We start from the raw sequence: 17,567 nt of genomic DNA, 5'->3' as shown, positions 1-17,567 counted from the left end.
CATAAGATAAAAATAAATCTTAAAAAAATTAATTCGGGCCGGGCATTGGTAGCGCATGCCTTTAATCCCAGCACTTGGGAGGCAGAGGCAGGCGGATCTCTGTGAGTTCGAGGCCAGCCTGGTCTCTAGAGTGAGTGCCAGGATAGGCTCCAAAGCTACACAGAGAAACCCTGTCTGGAAAAACCAAAAAAAAAAAAATTAATTTGGAGAAAGATTAAGTAAGACGCCTTACACTGAGCTCTGCTCTGTACGCACAAGGACATACGTCCACACCCACATAAACAGTACCCATTCCCTCATCTCCCCACACATCTTGGTAACTGCAGTTATCAGAGTTGGTAGCTTTGTTCTTTATTGTAATGTTTTCTCAGAAACCATTCCTTTACCTCACTCAGAGCTATCTCAGAGGCTCATCCAAGAAGGTCCGAGCAATGATTGGCAAGGCTTCAGTCCTACCCAGCAGTAAACATTTACTGAGCCCGACTGCTTCCTAGAGACAGTGGATCTGGAGTAGATGAGCTTTCGGTCTGTATGCAGGCCTCTACCCTCCTTTGGCATTGCTTAGAGCTTGCTCGCAGGGATAAAGATGTTGATACTGTAAACAGTTCTATTCCACAGTCCTTAGAAAGAGGAAATTGCTCCCATGTGGATGAAAAATAACCAAACTATTTTGTAGTACACATTTCCATGAAGTAGGATAAGGACTAGTTGCTTAGTTTTAGAAGATTTAACCAGTTGGTTTGCATTTGTGTGGGAGGGGGTGGGGGGTACGGGGTGAGATCAAATCTTTTCTCTCCTTTCCCTCCTTTTGAAGGCCTTGGTTGTTTTATAAGTCTCTGAGGAGATAGTCTCTTGGATATCAGAACGTACAAAGATGTGTGTGTGTGTGTGTGTGTGTGTGTGTGTGTGTGTGTGTGTGTGTGTGTGTGTGTGTGTGTGTTTATGCAGGTGAGTGCAGTACCCGAGGAGGCCCCAAGAAGGTGTCAAATCACCCGGAGCTGGAGTTACAGGTGGTTGTAAGCTGCCTGATGTGGGTGATAGCAACTGAATTCAGATCCTCCGGACGAGCAGTAATCTCTCTTAGTCACTGAGCCATCTCTCCAGGCCCTAAAAAATGGACAGATACAAGTAATGTGTTGTATTTGAAGGAGCCTGCTTGGAATTGGGTTGTCTTTATCTCCCCTGGCCATCTCCTGACTTTGTAACAGAGCTGTTTTTGAGCTTGTTTCTGTGTGTGCTTAGAACCATATGTGGTGATGCTATTATTGTGGTCTAGTCAGTGTTGGAGTTGGTGAAAGCTTTAGTGCCTGCTGCTTTAGTATAGATACTCCTTCCTTACCAAGAGTAGCTTTGTTTCTGCCGACCTCAGGCCCATCCATCTTTCTTTGAGGCAGAGTCTTTCATTGGCCTGGAGTGTCACCCAATAGGCTAGGCTGGCTGTCCAGCAAACCACAGGGATCAGCCTGTCTCCATCTCCCATCTCCCATCATCTGCCATAGCTGGGATTATAAGTGCCCGGCATCACTCCTGGCATTTCCATGGGTTCTGGGATGAAAGGTGGGTCCCCATGATTGCAAGCAATGCTCTTTCCCACTGAGCTGTCTCTAACCCCTGGGTTTTAATGTCTTCGAGGAGAATATCTTCCTCTTAAGCATCTGAGTTCCAAAAGTCAGAAACAGAGGTCAGACAAGCTCTTTGACAGCCTCTCCATGCAGTGACTCATGTCCTTCCACAGGGGAACTTAAAGCTGTTTTTGTCCTTTTCTTTCAGGAGTGATTCTTCACCGGAAGTGGACTTTGGAGAGGGGTTCATTAGACCAGGTAAGTGCTGCAGTCAGCAACTATGTATCCCACTGAGCCCAGAGATCACAATACTTGCCCTTGGAAGAGAGAGGACCAAGAATTTGGGTCAGATGTTATCTTTTAGAAACATTAAGAAAACAAAAACAAAAACAAAAAAGCATAGACACTGGGCTGGGGATATAGCCAAGTTAGCATTCATAAAGCCCTGGGTTCAATCCTTTTCACTACATAAAAACATAGGTAGTGGTGTGAGATCAAATCTAGGACCCTCTTGGCCTCGTGCCTGTAATTCCAGCTCTCAGAATGTGAGGTACATGGATCAGAAGTTCACTCATTTTGGCCATGTACAAAGTTTGAGGCCTGTCTGGGCCTCAATTGCATGAAATTCTGTCGCAAAAAGAAATACATATACATTTGCATACATCAAATACAAACACACATCACAAACATATAAATAAAATAAAGCCAAATAGAGACACAGTGGTTCCAGAGGTTGTGGGTGTCCCCTTGATGCCTTTAATCCTGCAGGGACATCTCTGGCTATCTAGTGAAGGTATAGAGTAGACTAGCTGTCAGCTAATTGTGGAGAAATGTCTTATCTCTATAGAATTAACAGGAGTCTGTTTATTACTTCATGTAATCTTTACAAAATAGGAACTTTGGTGACTTTTCAGTTCAGTCATAGCCACTAATTCTAATGAATCCATGGCCCCTTCAGAAGCAGCCAAACCCAGGGCTGACACAGGGGATTATGACAGAACCACATGTAAAGCCACTGAAGTAGAAAAGCATGGCTTCTAAAGATAGTTTAGCATGAGTACGGGAAGATTGGATAAGAACCTGAGTTCAAATCTCCGGCACCCATTTAAAAAGCTAGGAGTGACCACACATACACCCAAAACCCCAGTGCTTTGGGGGACAGACAAGAGGCTTGCTGGGCCTTGCTGGCCACCAGCCTACCTCTAGACTCAGTGACAGACCCTGTCTCAAGAGAATAAGGCAGAAAATGAGAGAGCAGGACACGTGGTGCCCTCTTGGCCTCGTGTACCCCCACCACATAAGTGTATACATTCTGCTCATACCACACACATATACCATATATGTTCACACACAGAACGATTGAATATACCATGTGCATTCACACACAGAATGGTCGAAACTTATCTGAACTCAGGCTATATGAGGAACACTTGCTGAAGGAGTTTATTTCTTTGCTCCCCATATTTTGTCTATTTTGTAGAGAAAACAGTTTGCTAAGTATTTCTTTCAACTGTCTGGGTCCCCTGCGGTGCTTCAAACTCCCTCTGAGAGTTAGTTACCTTGGTAAACTCAGAGCAGAGCATGTGGGCCTCACAGGCTGAGAGGATTTAGGTGTCAAGGTTATGGGGCCAACACAATGCAATATTAAACATTTCTAATCCTTATTTCTTTTATGTATGTGGGTCTTTGAACACACTCAGACTCTAACCACATCACAGGAGTAAAAACACCAAGGCGATGCCCTCAGAAGAATCACTTAATGTGAATAACAGCATTAAAGTTAGCGCTAAATCAGTCATGTGACCATGTGACTTTTATCTGTGGTTTCTCTCTGGCTGTCACCTTGAGAGTCTGTCCCTCTGGGAGAAATCAGAAATATATTAGGAAGTGTCTCCTTTGGAAGCTCAAAGGCATTTTGAATCTCTAAGGACCTGGAATTTTTTTTTCCTTTTTATCTAAAGTACAGTAATCATTTTGAATGCCCACAACCTTCTTAATGAGAATGAGACATTGCAAGATCTGGAAACCAAGCAAGCTATCCTCAGACTTTGCACTCCATGAAACTGGTTCAGTGGTGTCTAGTAAGCAGTCTGCTCAGTGCTTTCCATGGTTGTCAAGGATGACAGTTGGGGCCTTGGGGAAGGCAGAGCTGGGCATATTGTCTCTGCTCTCCAATGGATAGCTTATGCTTAGAGATGAGTATCAGGGTGCTATCTCACTCCACTGGTAGTATTTGCCTAGTATGCAGGAAGCCCTGGGTTCAGTCTCCATTACTATATATATACTGGGTGTTGAGGTGAGTATCTGTAGTCCTGGTACTCTGAAGGTAGACACAGAAGGATCAAGAGTTCAAAGTCATCCTCAGCTACTTCGTGAGTTTGAGGACAGCCTGGGCTACATGGAACTTGGTCTAGTTTGCATTTTCTTTCTTTCTTTTTTCTCTTTTTATTTTTTGAGACAGGGTTTCTCTGTGTATCTTTGTAGATCAGGCTGGCCTCAAACTCACAGAGATCCGCCTGCCTCTGCCTCTGCCTCCCGAATTCTGGCATAAAAGGTGTGTGCCACCACCGCCTGGCTATGTTGCATTTTCTATACTGTTTTGTTTTGTTTTGTTTTGTTTTCTGGAAGTCTCCATATCTTCCCCATGCTCTCTTCTTTCTCACAGTGTGGGTTTGTCAGCCCTCACGAAACAAGCAGATGTATTAATGTCATGTAGGACTCCTGAGATATGTCTTTCTACTACCTAAATCTGTTATCTCCCCCCCCCCCCGACTGTAGTGTGCCATAGTTAGCCACCTTTTGGGGGAGGGCCTCTTGGCCCAACCAAACATGACTACTGAAAGAGCAGCTGCCTGTCAACCTCCCCCAGAGCTGCTGGTTTGGGCTCTTGTCAGTTTGGTGTTGGAGGAGATCCATAAGCAGCAGACTCGGCTGTTACTGACATTTACAACTTGAAAGCCACACCATAGATGGCTTTACATTTCTTATCTTCCTTTAAATAGCCTTCAGTAGATATAGCACATGGCCTTTCCATACATGCATGGCCCCAAATAGGAACATAGCCGGCCTCCCTTGAAGGTGGCAGAGTGACTCACCCTCTTTCTCTACCGTGTTATCGGCGAGTCTCCGCTGACGTAGGGTAGCAGTGCACCAAGGTAAGATATGCCTGTGATATGCCAGCTTATGAAGAAATAGTTATCTGGACAGTTTTGGGGGCTATTAATGCCCCTGGTTGGTTGGCCCTGTTAGTTTGGCCTGTGGTGAGGCAGTGTACCTTGGTAGTACATGATGGGGGGAAACCTGCTCACCTCATGTCCAGGATGCCGGAAAGGAGAAGGGAGAAATGGTGGCATAACTTAGATGGTGTACCCCGACTCTTCTCTGAGGGCAAATCCTAAATAAACTGAAGACCTCCAACTAGATGTGTGTGCATGAGTGCATGTGTGCGTATGTGTGCCTGCGTGAGTGTGTGTGTGTGCCTGATTGTGGGGGCCACAGGTTAACTTTAGGTGTCATTCTTCAGGCAATGCCCGTCTCATGCTTTGAGACAGGCTGTCATAGTTTTCTTTGACTGTTAACTTGACACAGCCTAGAGGCCCATGACTGAAAATCCTCAACTAACAAATTTCTAAGATCAAGTGTCTTGATGGCTAATTGATATAGGAAGGCCCATCCCACCGTGGGCAGCACCCCTAAGCAGTATCTCTGGGCTGTATTTGAAAGCTAGCTATCAAATGAGGTAAGAAACATTTTCATTCACCGAGGTAAGAAACGATGGAATCTTGCAAAGAGTGGAGGAGTCTGCAAAGTGGATGGCCAGTGATCATGCTGGCTATCAGCAGCCCAGGGTGGCTTTGCTGTCTGTGAGAGAGAACTGGCCCTGTGCCATAGACTACATTTGTATTTAAGGGGGTAAAAAGCGACCCAGGTGCTTATGAGTTGAGAGTGACTCCCCTGGGTCTTTAAAAAGTAAATAGCACTAAGTGGAGGGGGCCATGGCTGCACTGTGTGAGGGACGGCTGGGAGGGGCCCACAGCGAGGTTCAGTAGAAGTAACTGGACTTGATGGAAATACTACTGATGGCAGTAGTATCCTTATAAGTATGCCCCTTTTCTTCCCACAGCAATGAACAGAACACAAAGCAAAAGCCTTTCTTTGCTCTTAATTCAGAAAGAGCTGAGAGTCAGAGTGAGAGAAGTGAGATTAGGGGAGACACAAGGGTGAAACAGTTTTAGGGCAGTTCTGAACAAAGCCAGCAACCATGTACAGTTTTGAAAGAGAAAATGTCTTTTAGGTCTAAGTGCTCAGTCATTGCTGCTCTCTGTAAGTGCATAGCTAGGTACCCATGGGTAACACAGAGTCCTTGGTCTAGGAGTTCATCTTAATGAGGTTTGACTTTGGGGTGGCACAAGAGCTGTGTTTCCAATGGACGCCATAGCCCTTCTGTAAAATTTGAATTTGGATCTTTTCCCAGACCAGTGAGTATGTGATAGAATGTGCTTTGGGGTTGCTGCTCAGAGGCAGCAAGCCACATCTCCCTGCCATGTGGTCCTAATGGGGACAGATGACACTCACAAGAGGACAGAGGACACCTGGCCGGAGTTAGGGCTCTCCTTCTCCCATGTGGGTCCCAGGGATGGAACTCTTGTCAGGCGTGGCAGTGAGCATTGTTACTCACTGAGCCATCTTGCCAGCCCTGAAGGATTTTAACGTATCATTAAAATCTAAAACAGTGAGGATGTAAGAACCCTAAGTGTAATGTTTAGCAAATGATACTGTAGTTCATAGAAGATAATTTACTTAATTTTAGAAGTTAAACAGTGGTCTTCTTCTTGAACTGTTTAAGAAAAAAGGGGGATTTATGAATGTGATTCTCCTTATTTTTTTGACATAGGGTCTCACTTCATAGCCCACACTAGCCTTGAACTCTCTATGTAGGCAGGTAAAGATGACTTTCTGTGGTACAGAAGCTACAACCCAGAGCTTTGTACACGCTAGGCAAGCACTCTACCAACTGAGCCACATCCCTAGCTCCAAGCATATAATTTTTATTTGAAAACTTACCACCTCAACTGTCTGAGCCTTTAATCGCTGCACTCAACACAGCAAAAACACAGAACTACGATATCAGTGTAATATAAACGTGAGGGAGTTTTGGATGCTTTGGAGTTTAAATAATAAGAGGACTTGAGGAGAGGAGTCAGGGCAGCTATGGAGTGGTTCTGCACCATGATCGTCGAGGTGTCAGTGGAGAGAGAAGGGATGGCTTGAGACCTGTGTGCTTACTGCAGTGAAATTTGTCACTTCCATTTACATCCGGCTATTAATTTATATTTTTTTGTTGGAAAACTTTTTCAGAGAAACAGTAAGCCTTCCCCAGTGCTGTGTTCCCAGAATTTATTTTCCTGAACTCTAGTTTGGGCAGGATCATTTTATCATTGCACAACACACATTCTTCCTCAGGGACACATCAGTGAAGAGTGGTGAGCTGGTGGGGGATGGAAGTGGGGTGAACTGGGGCTTGCAGGGGCCTGTGGGTCTTCAGAGGGGTGGACAGCCAGGAGTCACATCCTGTGTACCATTACTGAAGACAGAAAGGTTGCTTTTGAATTCTGGCACCTTGTTACTCCCCTTGTAGCCTTGGGTAAGTCTCTCTGCTTCTCTGTGCCTTAGACTTTTCATTGTAAGATTGGAGTAACACTGATCCTTCCATAGAAATTGCTGTGATGATTGCTATATGTAGAAAATTCTGGAACTATCTCTGAGGAAAGATGCTGATTCTTCTGTTATTGGGTTAAAAAAATACCATGACAAAAGCAATTTAGGGAGGGTTTCATTTTGACTCATAATTTGATGATACAGTCCATTGTGGTGGGAAAGGCACGAGCAGCAGCAACTTACATATATACTCAGGAAATAGAGGGAACGCTTGTGCTCAGTTTACTTTCTTCTATTTATTCAGTCCACGGTCCTAGCCCAGGGAATGGTGCTACCCATAGTGGGTAAGTCTTCTTACCTCAATTACCCTAACCAAGTCCCCCACAGGCATGCTCAAAGGCCCAGCTTTCTCATGAGTCTAGACCTCATCGTATTGATAATTGAATTTGAGTACAGATGTTTCCCAACATTTTAGCTCTTGTTACTAAGAGGGCAAAGATTTCTGGTCACAGACAGTTGGCCATAATCTTTCACAAATGAAATTGGTGTTTCTTGAACCAATGTGTGTGTGTGTGTGTGTGTGTGTGTGTGTGTGTGTGTGTGTGTGTGTGTGTGTCATCTAGACTGGTTGAATGTGGACAGGGGTGTTCTTATTCTTCCCAAAGTACTGCAGTTTAATCTGACATCCCCTTGGAACACATGCAGACCCACTAGCCAAAGGGAAATGCCTCTAACAAGACTATCCATCCCCCATTTCCTGTGCCTGCTGTGTGGGGCTCCAGGTCATTTATGCCTGTGACTGACTGGCTACTAAAGTGGGAAATTACCAATATGGAGCCAGGTGAAAATTCAAGGGCTGCTTAGGGAACAGGCTACAAATCCAGAGTTCCAAAGAACACATATGTATGTGCATGTTTAGGTGCCTATGGGCGCATGCACACTGTGGTGCAGTTGTAGAGGTCAGAAGACAATCGTGGGTGACAGTGTCTACCTCCCAACCATCTTTGAGACAGGCTCTCCTGTTCTCCACTGTGTGCTAGGCCAGCTAGCCTGTGAGCTTCTGGGAATTCTCCAACCCTGCCTCCCATCTGAGGGCACATAAGAGTGCTACTGTGTCCAACTCCAAGTGTACTCTAGACTCTTGAATGTTTTTTCTTTTTCTTTTTTTTTTTTTTAAAAAAAAACATTTGTAACTTATTTTATGTGCATTGATGTGAAGGTGTCAGATCCCTGGAACTGGAGTTAGAGACAGTTGTGAGCTGCCTTGTGGATCCTGGGAATTGAACCTAGGTCCTCTGGTAGATCAACCAATGCTATTAACCACTGAGTCATCTCTCCAGCACCTTGAATGATTTTTTGAGGTAAACATTTTACCCTCTGAGACATCTCCCCAGCTTGATTACTATTACCAGTTAAGTAAAGAGACATACACGGTAAGGTCTCAGAGGGTCTCAAACTCAGTTTCTCCCCTCTATTCCTGTGGAATTAGGGCGTGTCACCTTCCTGTCATATCTACATGCTCTCCCACCTGATGCTCCAGTGAACACAGTGTGCAGAGTCTTTCCTGGGGCATTGTTGTAGCAGGATGATTGGGTACCAGAGTATGGCCTGCTACAACCTCCTGCTTCCTCTCTCCACTGTTGGGATGGCTCATATCCCTGCTCTCATTGTCACATGGTTGGTCTTTCTGGTGGTCATCCTCTACTTGAGTCATCTCATCCTTTAGTATACATAGATTTGTGGTTTATGGGGCTTATGAGTCACAAGCACTGCTTTTACTCATGAAAGTCTAAGGACTGGAGCCTCCCCCAGGAAGCAGAGACAAAGTCAGGTGTATGCTTTAGTACATGGGAGGCATGTTCTGTGCTTGGGAAGAAGGCTGGGGATGTAGGCCTTGCTCTTTCTGGTCTTGGTACTGTTGTTCTCACTCAGGGTCCACTAGTTTGTGTGCTCTCAATCTTCCTAATGCTGTGACCCTTTAAGACAGTTCCTCATGCTGTGGTGACCCCAACCACAAAAAAAAAAAAACTCATTTTCATTGATACTTCATAACGTAATTTTCTGCTGTTATGAATCATAATGTAAATGCCTGATGTGCAGATGGTTTTATGTGACTCCTGTGAAAGGGCCTTTCAACCCCCAGAGGATTCAAAACCCACAGGTTGAGAACCACTGCTTTAGGGTAACTTGATTTAGTTGCATAAAAAGTAACTTGGCTGACCTGAACAAAGGGGAACTCTTCATCCCAGACTGATAGCTGGGAAACCAGCATGATCCAGACCCATGAACATGGGTGTCAGTGAGGAGGCCTTGGAAATCATGGGGCCTTCTGTAGTAGATCAGTACTTATCCCTAGCATAGGTGTGGACTTTGGGAGCCCATTCCACATAGAGGGATACTTCCTGAGCCAAGGCACATGGGGATGGGCCTAGGCCCTACCCCAAAGGACATGACACACTCTGAAGACCCCCTATGAAAGGCCTCACCCTCCCTGGGGAGCAGAAAGGGTATGTGATAGGTAGGGTTTTAGTTGGGGGGGTGGGTGGTAGGGGAGGAGGGGAGGGAGAGGGAACTGGGATTGACATGTAAAACAATCTTGTTTCTAATTCAAATTTAAAAAAATGGGAAAAAAAAAAGTAAGCTGACCATGGGAATTTTTATAGCAACCTTCTGTCAAATGAGTCACAGAGAGCCTTTGAGCTTGCTTCTTTCACAAATGTGGTTTAGTAACTTTCTTGGATGCTCTTTGTACATAGAGGAAATTGCTGACTGCCCATCTCTCTGGCTGCTAGAAGGTTCTCTTAGGATAGTCCCAGAAACCTTGGTGGACACTGGGTATTCCTTTGGAATGAACAAGTGTACAGAAGGAACTTTTTGATGCCAGGGTCACTCAGGGGCAGGACCCTGCTTTATAATTTGCATGGACCTGATTTGCATGGCAGAAATGGTACAACTGGAAAGGAAGCTGCACAGTGACTTATGCTAACCTCCCAGAACTGTGCCTGGCTAATCTGGAATGCCCTCCTTCCCATGGTATGAATTACATGCTGGGAGACTGAATGCAGAGAAACTCTAGTAAAAGTACTTATCCCAAATAGAGCACCACCATGCCCATTGCCTTGCCCTGCAGGCTGTACTCTAATCACTGGCCAGCCCACTGCCCTCCTGCTGTGCACTCAATAAACTATTCTTCCTGCTCTGTTCCAAAGAGTGAATTCTTCCACCACCTGCTGGTTCCCTTCCCCACTACCACACTGCCTAGCTACGAGTGCACTACATTTCCTGCATCTTGTGGTCTTGCTCCCACAAGACCTGATGTCAGCTTGGGATCTGCAGCTTGGAAGGCTCATTCCTACAAACCTCACATCCTCAGTAGCCCTTTGATGCTCACTTCATCCTGGTGTGGTTTTGGCTTCTGTAGTGGTGTAGTTCTTGCCTTCCATGGGTTTGTGTGTATGCTCGTGTTCATACAGGTGTACTTGTATTGAGTATGTGCACACGTGTGCATGTGGAGGCCAGAGGACAGTGTTGGCTGTCATTCTTCAGACTCTATCTGCCTTATTTTTGGGGGACAACTTCTCTCATTGGCTTGCAGCTTACCTCCCCAGCACAGGAAATGCAAGCATAAGACACCATGATCAGCTGGTTTTTCCCTCCCTCCCTCCCTCCCTCTCTCCCTCCCTCCCTCCTTCCCTCCCTCCCTCCTTTCATTTTTTCTTTCCTCCTGAAAATCAAACTCAGGAACTCATGCCTGTGAAGTAAGGGTTCTTACTCACGAGCTGTCTCCCATCCCCTGGTATAGTGTTCCTAGTGTTCATGTGTGTTTTTTAGGCTGAATAATATATTCCACTGTATGCTACCTTGGCTTTTGTTTGTTTCCATTTGTGGATGGACCCCAGTTGCTGCTGCCTTTTAGCTTTAGTCACTTTTTGGCTTTAGTGACTAGTGCTGCTGTGGATATTGGTATGCAAGTTTTTGTTGTTTGTTTGTCTTGAGACAGGGTCTCTCTATAAAGCGCTGGCTGGCTTGGAACTCACACAGTGAGTTTCAGTTTACAGAAATGCTCCTGCCTCTCTGACTCACAAGGCCTGGGTGACAGTCATTGGCCACCAGGCCCAGCTGTATGCAACTATCTTTTTTTTTTTAATTAATTTTTATTTAAATTAAAAACAATTTTATTTTACATACCAACCCCAGTTCCCTTTCCCTCCAATCCTCCATTTCTCCTACCAACCCCCCATCCCACCCCCACCCCATCCACTCCTCAGGGAGGGTGAAGCCTCCCATGGGGATCATCAAAGTCTGTCACATCATTTGGGGCAGGAGCAACTATCTTTTTAAGTCTCTGTTTTCAGTTATTTGGGAGCATAAACTCAGAAGTGGAATTGCTATTTTTCACAATTTAAAATTAATTTTTTTTACATTTATTTGTTATTTTGTGTGTTTTGTGAGTAGAGATATATTTGCCATAGTGTATACATGGAAGTCAGAGGATAACCTGAGGAACCCATGTCTCTCCTTTCACCATGTGGGTCTCAAGTTGTCAGGCTTTGTACCAAGTGCTTCACCTGTTCAACTATCTTGCCAACCCATAGTAATTTTTCACACAGGAAAATGAAAAAGCCTGCGTGTGTGTGTGTGTGTGTGTGTGTGTGTGTGTGTGTGTGTGTGTGTATGCGTGTCTTCCTCTGTCACTCTTCACATTATTTTTTGGACAGGGTCTTTCACTCAATCTGAAGCTCACTAGTGCAGCCAGATTGGCTGGACAACAAGCTCCAGGGATTCTCCTGTCTCTGCCCAACCCAGTGCTGGGGTTAGGGACACAGTCCATAGAGCTTGGTTTTTAGTGGATGCTGGGGATCTCACTTATGCTTGACAGAAGCATTTCACTGACTGAGCCATCTCCTCAGCACCCCAAAACTGCTATCTTTTATGTGACATGATTGATTGAGGGCAAACAGTTACTTGCCAAAGTAATAATAAATCCAAATTACTCGAATTATAAAAAAATTTATTTGTGTGTGTGTGTGTGTGTGTGTGTGTGTGTGTGTGTGTGTGTATGTGTGTGTGTGTGTTCAGGTCCCTCGGAGGCCGGAATAGGGAGTTGGATCCCCTGGAACTGGAATTGTTGGCAGCTAAGAGATGCCTGATGTGGGTGTTCTTGGGTCCTCTGCAAGAGCAGCCTGTTCTCTTAATCACTGAGCCATCTCTCCTGCTCCCAAATTACTTTGTAGCCGTGGGAAATTCTCAGTATGAGTTATTGAAACAGAGAACTGTGTTTATCTCGTAGGGGGCTGCCCCATGGTGTGCTGAACAAGTAGATAAAGGAAGTGTCATAGTGTTCCGTTGCTGGGAAGAGACACCATGACCAAGACAACTCTTATAAAAGAAAGTATTTAATTGGAGGTTTGCTTACAGTTTCAGAGGATTAGTCCATATCATCATGGTGGGGCTCATGGCAGCTCACAAACAGGCATGGTGTTGGAGCAGTAGCTGAGAGTTTTACATCCTGATCCACAGGCAGCAGGCAGTGAGAAAGCCACTAATCCCAGGCTTTTGAGACCTCAGAGCCCACTCACAGCAACACATTTACTCCATAAGGCCACACCACACCTCCTAATCCTTCCAAACAGTTCACCAACTGGGGACTAAGTATACAAATACATGGTGTATAGGGACCACTCTCGTTCATACCACTGCAGGCAGACTGTTGGAAACATTTCCAGTGGTTTCTGCTGCTCACTGTCTGATACTTTTTCCTCATTCATTTAGACAGTTTGCAGTGCCAAAAGTTTAAACCCAGGTTCCTCCAATTATCAGCTGGAGAAAATACTTTGCCTCCTGTGCCTCAGTTTCCCCATCTGTAGCTCTGCTTTAAGCATGGAAGTCACTCAGCACAGTGGCTGGTACCCAGTACATGCTGTGGCAGTTGTTTGTGTGGGTATGTAGGGGCAGAGGTGTGGGCTGCATGTATCAGGGTGTGAGTGTTGAGTGTGGAAAGCAGCAATGTTCAAGAGTTCATTCTCTCCTAACATGCGACTCCCATCATTGAACTCAGGTTATCAGGCTTGGTGGCAAGTCGTCTCACTGGCCCTGCAAGCAGTTTTTACATAATAGTGAAATATGAATAGTAGAAACTTTGTTGAGAGTGTTCTGGTGGAAGTTCCACCTCAATCCTCCTCCCACCTCCCTCTCCCCAAACCCTGCCCCATTCCAGAGCCATCGGAGGCTCCTCCCCCAGAGATGCTCACGACCACTCTCACAGGGTATTTAAGCTGCCTCGCAGAAAACAGACACATAGTTTTTTGGTCTCTTTTCCCTGTCTCCTCTTCGGGGGGAGGGGGCGGAAAATCATCACGGAGTGTTTCATCCGTTAAACCTTTCATCCGTTAAACCTGGGCTTTTCCTAATAAGGTTTGATTTGGTCGGATTTAGATTGCTACATCAGCGGAGAGGCTTATGGGGTGCAGAAGCTTTTCAGACAGCACAGGATATATTTACACTCATATCATATTACTGAGGACTGCAACGTGGTACCACTTTTCTGAAATAAATATGTAATGTCGCTAGTCTAAAAACCTAAACACGCCAGGCGGTGGTGGTACACGCCTTTAATCCTAGAACTGGGGAGGCAGAGGCAGGCATCTGGATCTCTGAGTTCGAGGCCAGCCTGGTCTACAGAGCTAGTTCCAGGACAGCCCGGGCTGTTACACAGAGAAACCCTGTTTCAAAAAAACCTAAAAAATAAAATAAAATAAACAAAACAAAAAACCTAAACACTTGTATTTTATCAGGCCAGTCTTTTATTCCAAGGAAATAGCAGAAACATGGGGCCGTGATGTACCACAGCGGTGGGTTGTTCAGTCTGCCGGTTTCTGGGTGTTCTCCCGTTTCTGCCTCCCATTTCCCTGTAGAAGTTCTGGGATAGCAGATGCACAGCGCTGTACCTTGCATTTATGTGGGTGCTGGGGATCTGAACTCAGGTCCTTCTCAGGCTTGTGCAGCAAGCACTTTGCTTGCTGAGTCATCTTTCTAGCCCCATATCTATGCCACAGCAAAATCTATTTACTGATTTACTGATATTTAAAATTTCTTTGTGCTTTTCCAGCACTGGCCAGTCCTTTTGGGGCAGGGGGATTGAGCAGTATTAAATGACTATGGGGGGGGGGGCGGGTGCACAGTGATTTTTACTTGGAAAAGGAAGATGCTAGAATCTGAGCTTCGTAAAGGAACCATTGCTCCAAGGGAGAACCAAGCAGAGGTGCTTGTCTCATAGTTATTCCCAGCAGATGTCCCATGGTGACTGGCCTTGAACTATCCCTGGAGCCCTTTTGCCCAGCCTCCACCGTCTGAGTCTAGTGTCCATGGATCCCAGGCAGTTTTCTTTACTTGCATGCCTCACATCTTTGTGGTTTATTAAAGAGTTGCTGCCTAGGCCCTATGGGGTTTGCTGGGAGACTGTTAAATCACTTGTGATGAAAGCCAGCTAGCTTCTGCTGGCTCCTGGTCTTGGATCCCACTTTCTAGTCTCATTAAATGTCCCTGGCATGCTTAATGCAGGCCTATATGTCCTTGTAGTTTTGTGCATGCTTTTCTTTTTAAGAATAAAAATAAACTTGCTTGCCTTGCCTTTCAGGTTTAGCATTGATCCTAAGCAGTGTGTCTTGTCTGGACAGGGGTGCCAGATGGTGTCGCACCTCCTGCTGTGTTAATGAATATGGCTTAGCAGAAAACCTTCACTTGCTCCTGAGTCATTTTCTGTACCTTGAGACAAACCTGCTGCCCCACCAATTTGCATCCCTTTCCTTTTTTCTCCATCAGATGATTTTTAGGAAGGAGAAATAAATGGCACCTTCTGTAATAATTGCCTGAGTTGAATTAGTTTGATTAGTATTGCTATCGATCTGTATCCCAAAATAACTGTGTGTGTGTGTGTGTGTGTGTGTGTGTGTGTGTGTGTGTGTATGAGTGCACCTATGATAGTTTTAAAATGTAGCTCTGGGGCCTGGAGAGACAGCTCAGCAGTTAAGACCACCCATGTCAGTGTTGGATAGCAAGCCTAGGCCACTTGGTGAGTTCCAGGTAAAGTGAGAGACCCTCCCTGTCTAAAAACAAGATGAGCAGCTCCTGAGAAATGGCACCTGATGTGGACCTCTGGCCTCTATATGTATGTATGCACACAAACACATACTCACACCAGCATACATAGTTTGTGGACTCCTTCCTGCCATCCAATGTAGTAGATAAACCAAAGGAGCTGGAAAAGTACCAGGAATGGGGGACTATGTGGGCTTAAAGGGTGGGCTGGGACTGGGAGACTCTGCCTTGAGTTCTTCTTTCTCCATGAATTCTGTTTTTAAAAGATTTATTTTTATTTTTGATGCATATATGGTTGTGCATGCCACCTGTGTGCAGGTGCTCATGGAGGCTAGAGGACTTTGAGTCTCGTGGAGCTGGGGTTAGAGGTGGTTATGAGCTGCCTGATGTGGGTGCTGGGAACCAAACTTAGGACATCTGGAAGAGCAGCAAGTGCTCTCAGCCACTGAGCATCGTTCCAATCACCTCTATTTATACTCTGGATAACTGCAACCCATGCTTTCTCTTCCACCGAGGGGATCATATTACAGCCTAACATGTTTAAGTGTTCGTTGCTGGGCGGCCCTTGACAAAGAGCGAGTATAAAAGAGACAAAAATGTATTTTGTGGATGAATGGCATGTGTGTGCAGCTCCGCAGCTACTTCGCAATGTTTTCTTGTGGCATATTAAAGTTGTCTTCAAACATTTTGGTTAGCAGAAGGTAAAAATTAGCACTCCAGGAAACTTGCTTGCCTACCATTTCTGAGGAATTAATACTTTCATGTCTTCCAAAATTGGTGATAGATTTGAAAGTAAACATTATACTCTACTCTGGAGCTCTTAAAGCTAAGCTATTATTTCTTAATTTAACTCAATTCCTAAGAATGCTATCTTCATAGGGCTGAGGCTCAGCTGGTAGTGTGCTCGCTTAGCATGCCTGAGACCCTGGGCTCCATTCCTAGCATGGCATAAACAGGGTATCTATCATTGGTGTGTGCCTGTTATCCCAGAACAGGAGAAGGAGGCAGGAGGATCTCAGGTCCAGGGTCATCAGTTTGAGGCTAGGTGGGGCTGCATGAGACCCATATCAGAAAAGAAAAGCACACTATCTTCCTTTGCTTTCTGGTTTGTGCATTGAGCCTTCCGTCTCTGCCCTCTTGTCAGAGGCAAGTGCCCTGTCCGTGTGCTGAGCTGACTCAGAAGCATACAGACCCCAGCCAGGAACAAAGACTCCTATGATGGACTGGGGCCCTGTTGGGACTCGGGGCAGACTGGTGAAGCTTTGGGTCTACTCATACAGGGAAAGCTACTCTGCTGTCTTCATTCTACCCCAGGGCTATTGACAACTTCTCCCATTGTGGAAACTGGTGTATCCAGCCTGGCTAGGTGTGGCTGTTTTGCTTATACCCCACCCCCACTCCCTTTCTTTGGTAACTTGTTTTTCCTACTGATTCTGGGGATTGAGCATTTATTCCTTGTTCAAGAAAACAGTGATTCCAAAAGTTGGTCTAGTAACTACACTTATTAATGTTAGAGGAGTCCCACCCCCATCTCAACTATTGGATCATTTAAAAATTAATAAATTATTTTTTCTTTTTTCCTTTTAAATTGAAAATAGATTCTTCTCTCTTACAGTACATCCTGGTCACAATTTCCCCTTCCTCTACTCCCCCCCAGGTCCCCCAAATCTCCCCTCTTCCTCATTTTCACTCCCCTTCCATTTCCCATCAGAAAAGAGCAGGCCTCCAAGAGAACAATCAAACACAACAAAACCAAATACAGTAACACAAGGCAAAAGCCTTCACACCAAGGCTGGACAAGGCAACCCAACAGGAGGAAAAGAGTCCCAAGAGCAGGAAAAAGAGCAGAGACACACTGCTTCCACTGTCAGAGGAGTCTCACAAAAACACTAAGCTAAAAACCACAACATAGCCGGGCGTTGGTGGCGCACGCCTTTAATCCCAGCACTTGGGAGGCAGAGGCAGGCAGATCGCTGTGACTTCAAGGCCAGCCTGGTCTCCAGAGCGAGTGCCAGGATAGGCTCCAAAGCTACACAGAGAAGCCCTGTCTCCAAAAACCAAACCAAACCAAACCAAAACAAAAAAACCAAACCAAACCAAACCAAAACAAAACAAAAAAACACAACATATACACAGAGGAGCTAGTGCAGACACACGCAAGCCAAGTGCTTACCACTTCAATCTGTGAGCTCATGTGAGACTCCATATCCTCCATTAACAGGGGTCTTCGATAGTGTCACCCTCATAGAT

At 45.4% G+C, this 17,567-nt stretch overlaps 1 protein-coding gene across 4 annotated transcripts in view; it reads left to right on the top strand.

Annotated features, from left to right (window-relative positions):
* Positions 1-17,567, top strand: part of Mgat5 (alpha-1,6-mannosylglycoprotein 6-beta-N-acetylglucosaminyltransferase) — a 292,133-nt gene that overhangs the window by 44,041 nt on the left and 230,525 nt on the right. For 2 of the 4 annotated variants that reach the window (XM_027417769.2, XM_027417768.2), the window contains exon 2: positions 1,771-1,820. The gene's annotated coding sequence lies outside the window, so the exon portion shown is untranslated. Of the gene's footprint in view, positions 1-1,770; positions 1,821-7,103; positions 7,207-17,567 lie in introns of those variants that run through there. The other 2 variants (XM_027417771.2, XM_027417770.2) reach the window with 1 other exon arrangement.

The sequence above is a fragment of the Cricetulus griseus genome, chromosome 5 (assembly GCF_003668045.3).
Source record: "Cricetulus griseus strain 17A/GY chromosome 5, alternate assembly CriGri-PICRH-1.0, whole genome shotgun sequence".
Classification (NCBI taxonomy): domain Eukaryota; kingdom Metazoa; phylum Chordata; class Mammalia; order Rodentia; family Cricetidae; genus Cricetulus; species Cricetulus griseus.
This window is presented reverse-complemented; position numbering and strand designations above follow the sequence as displayed.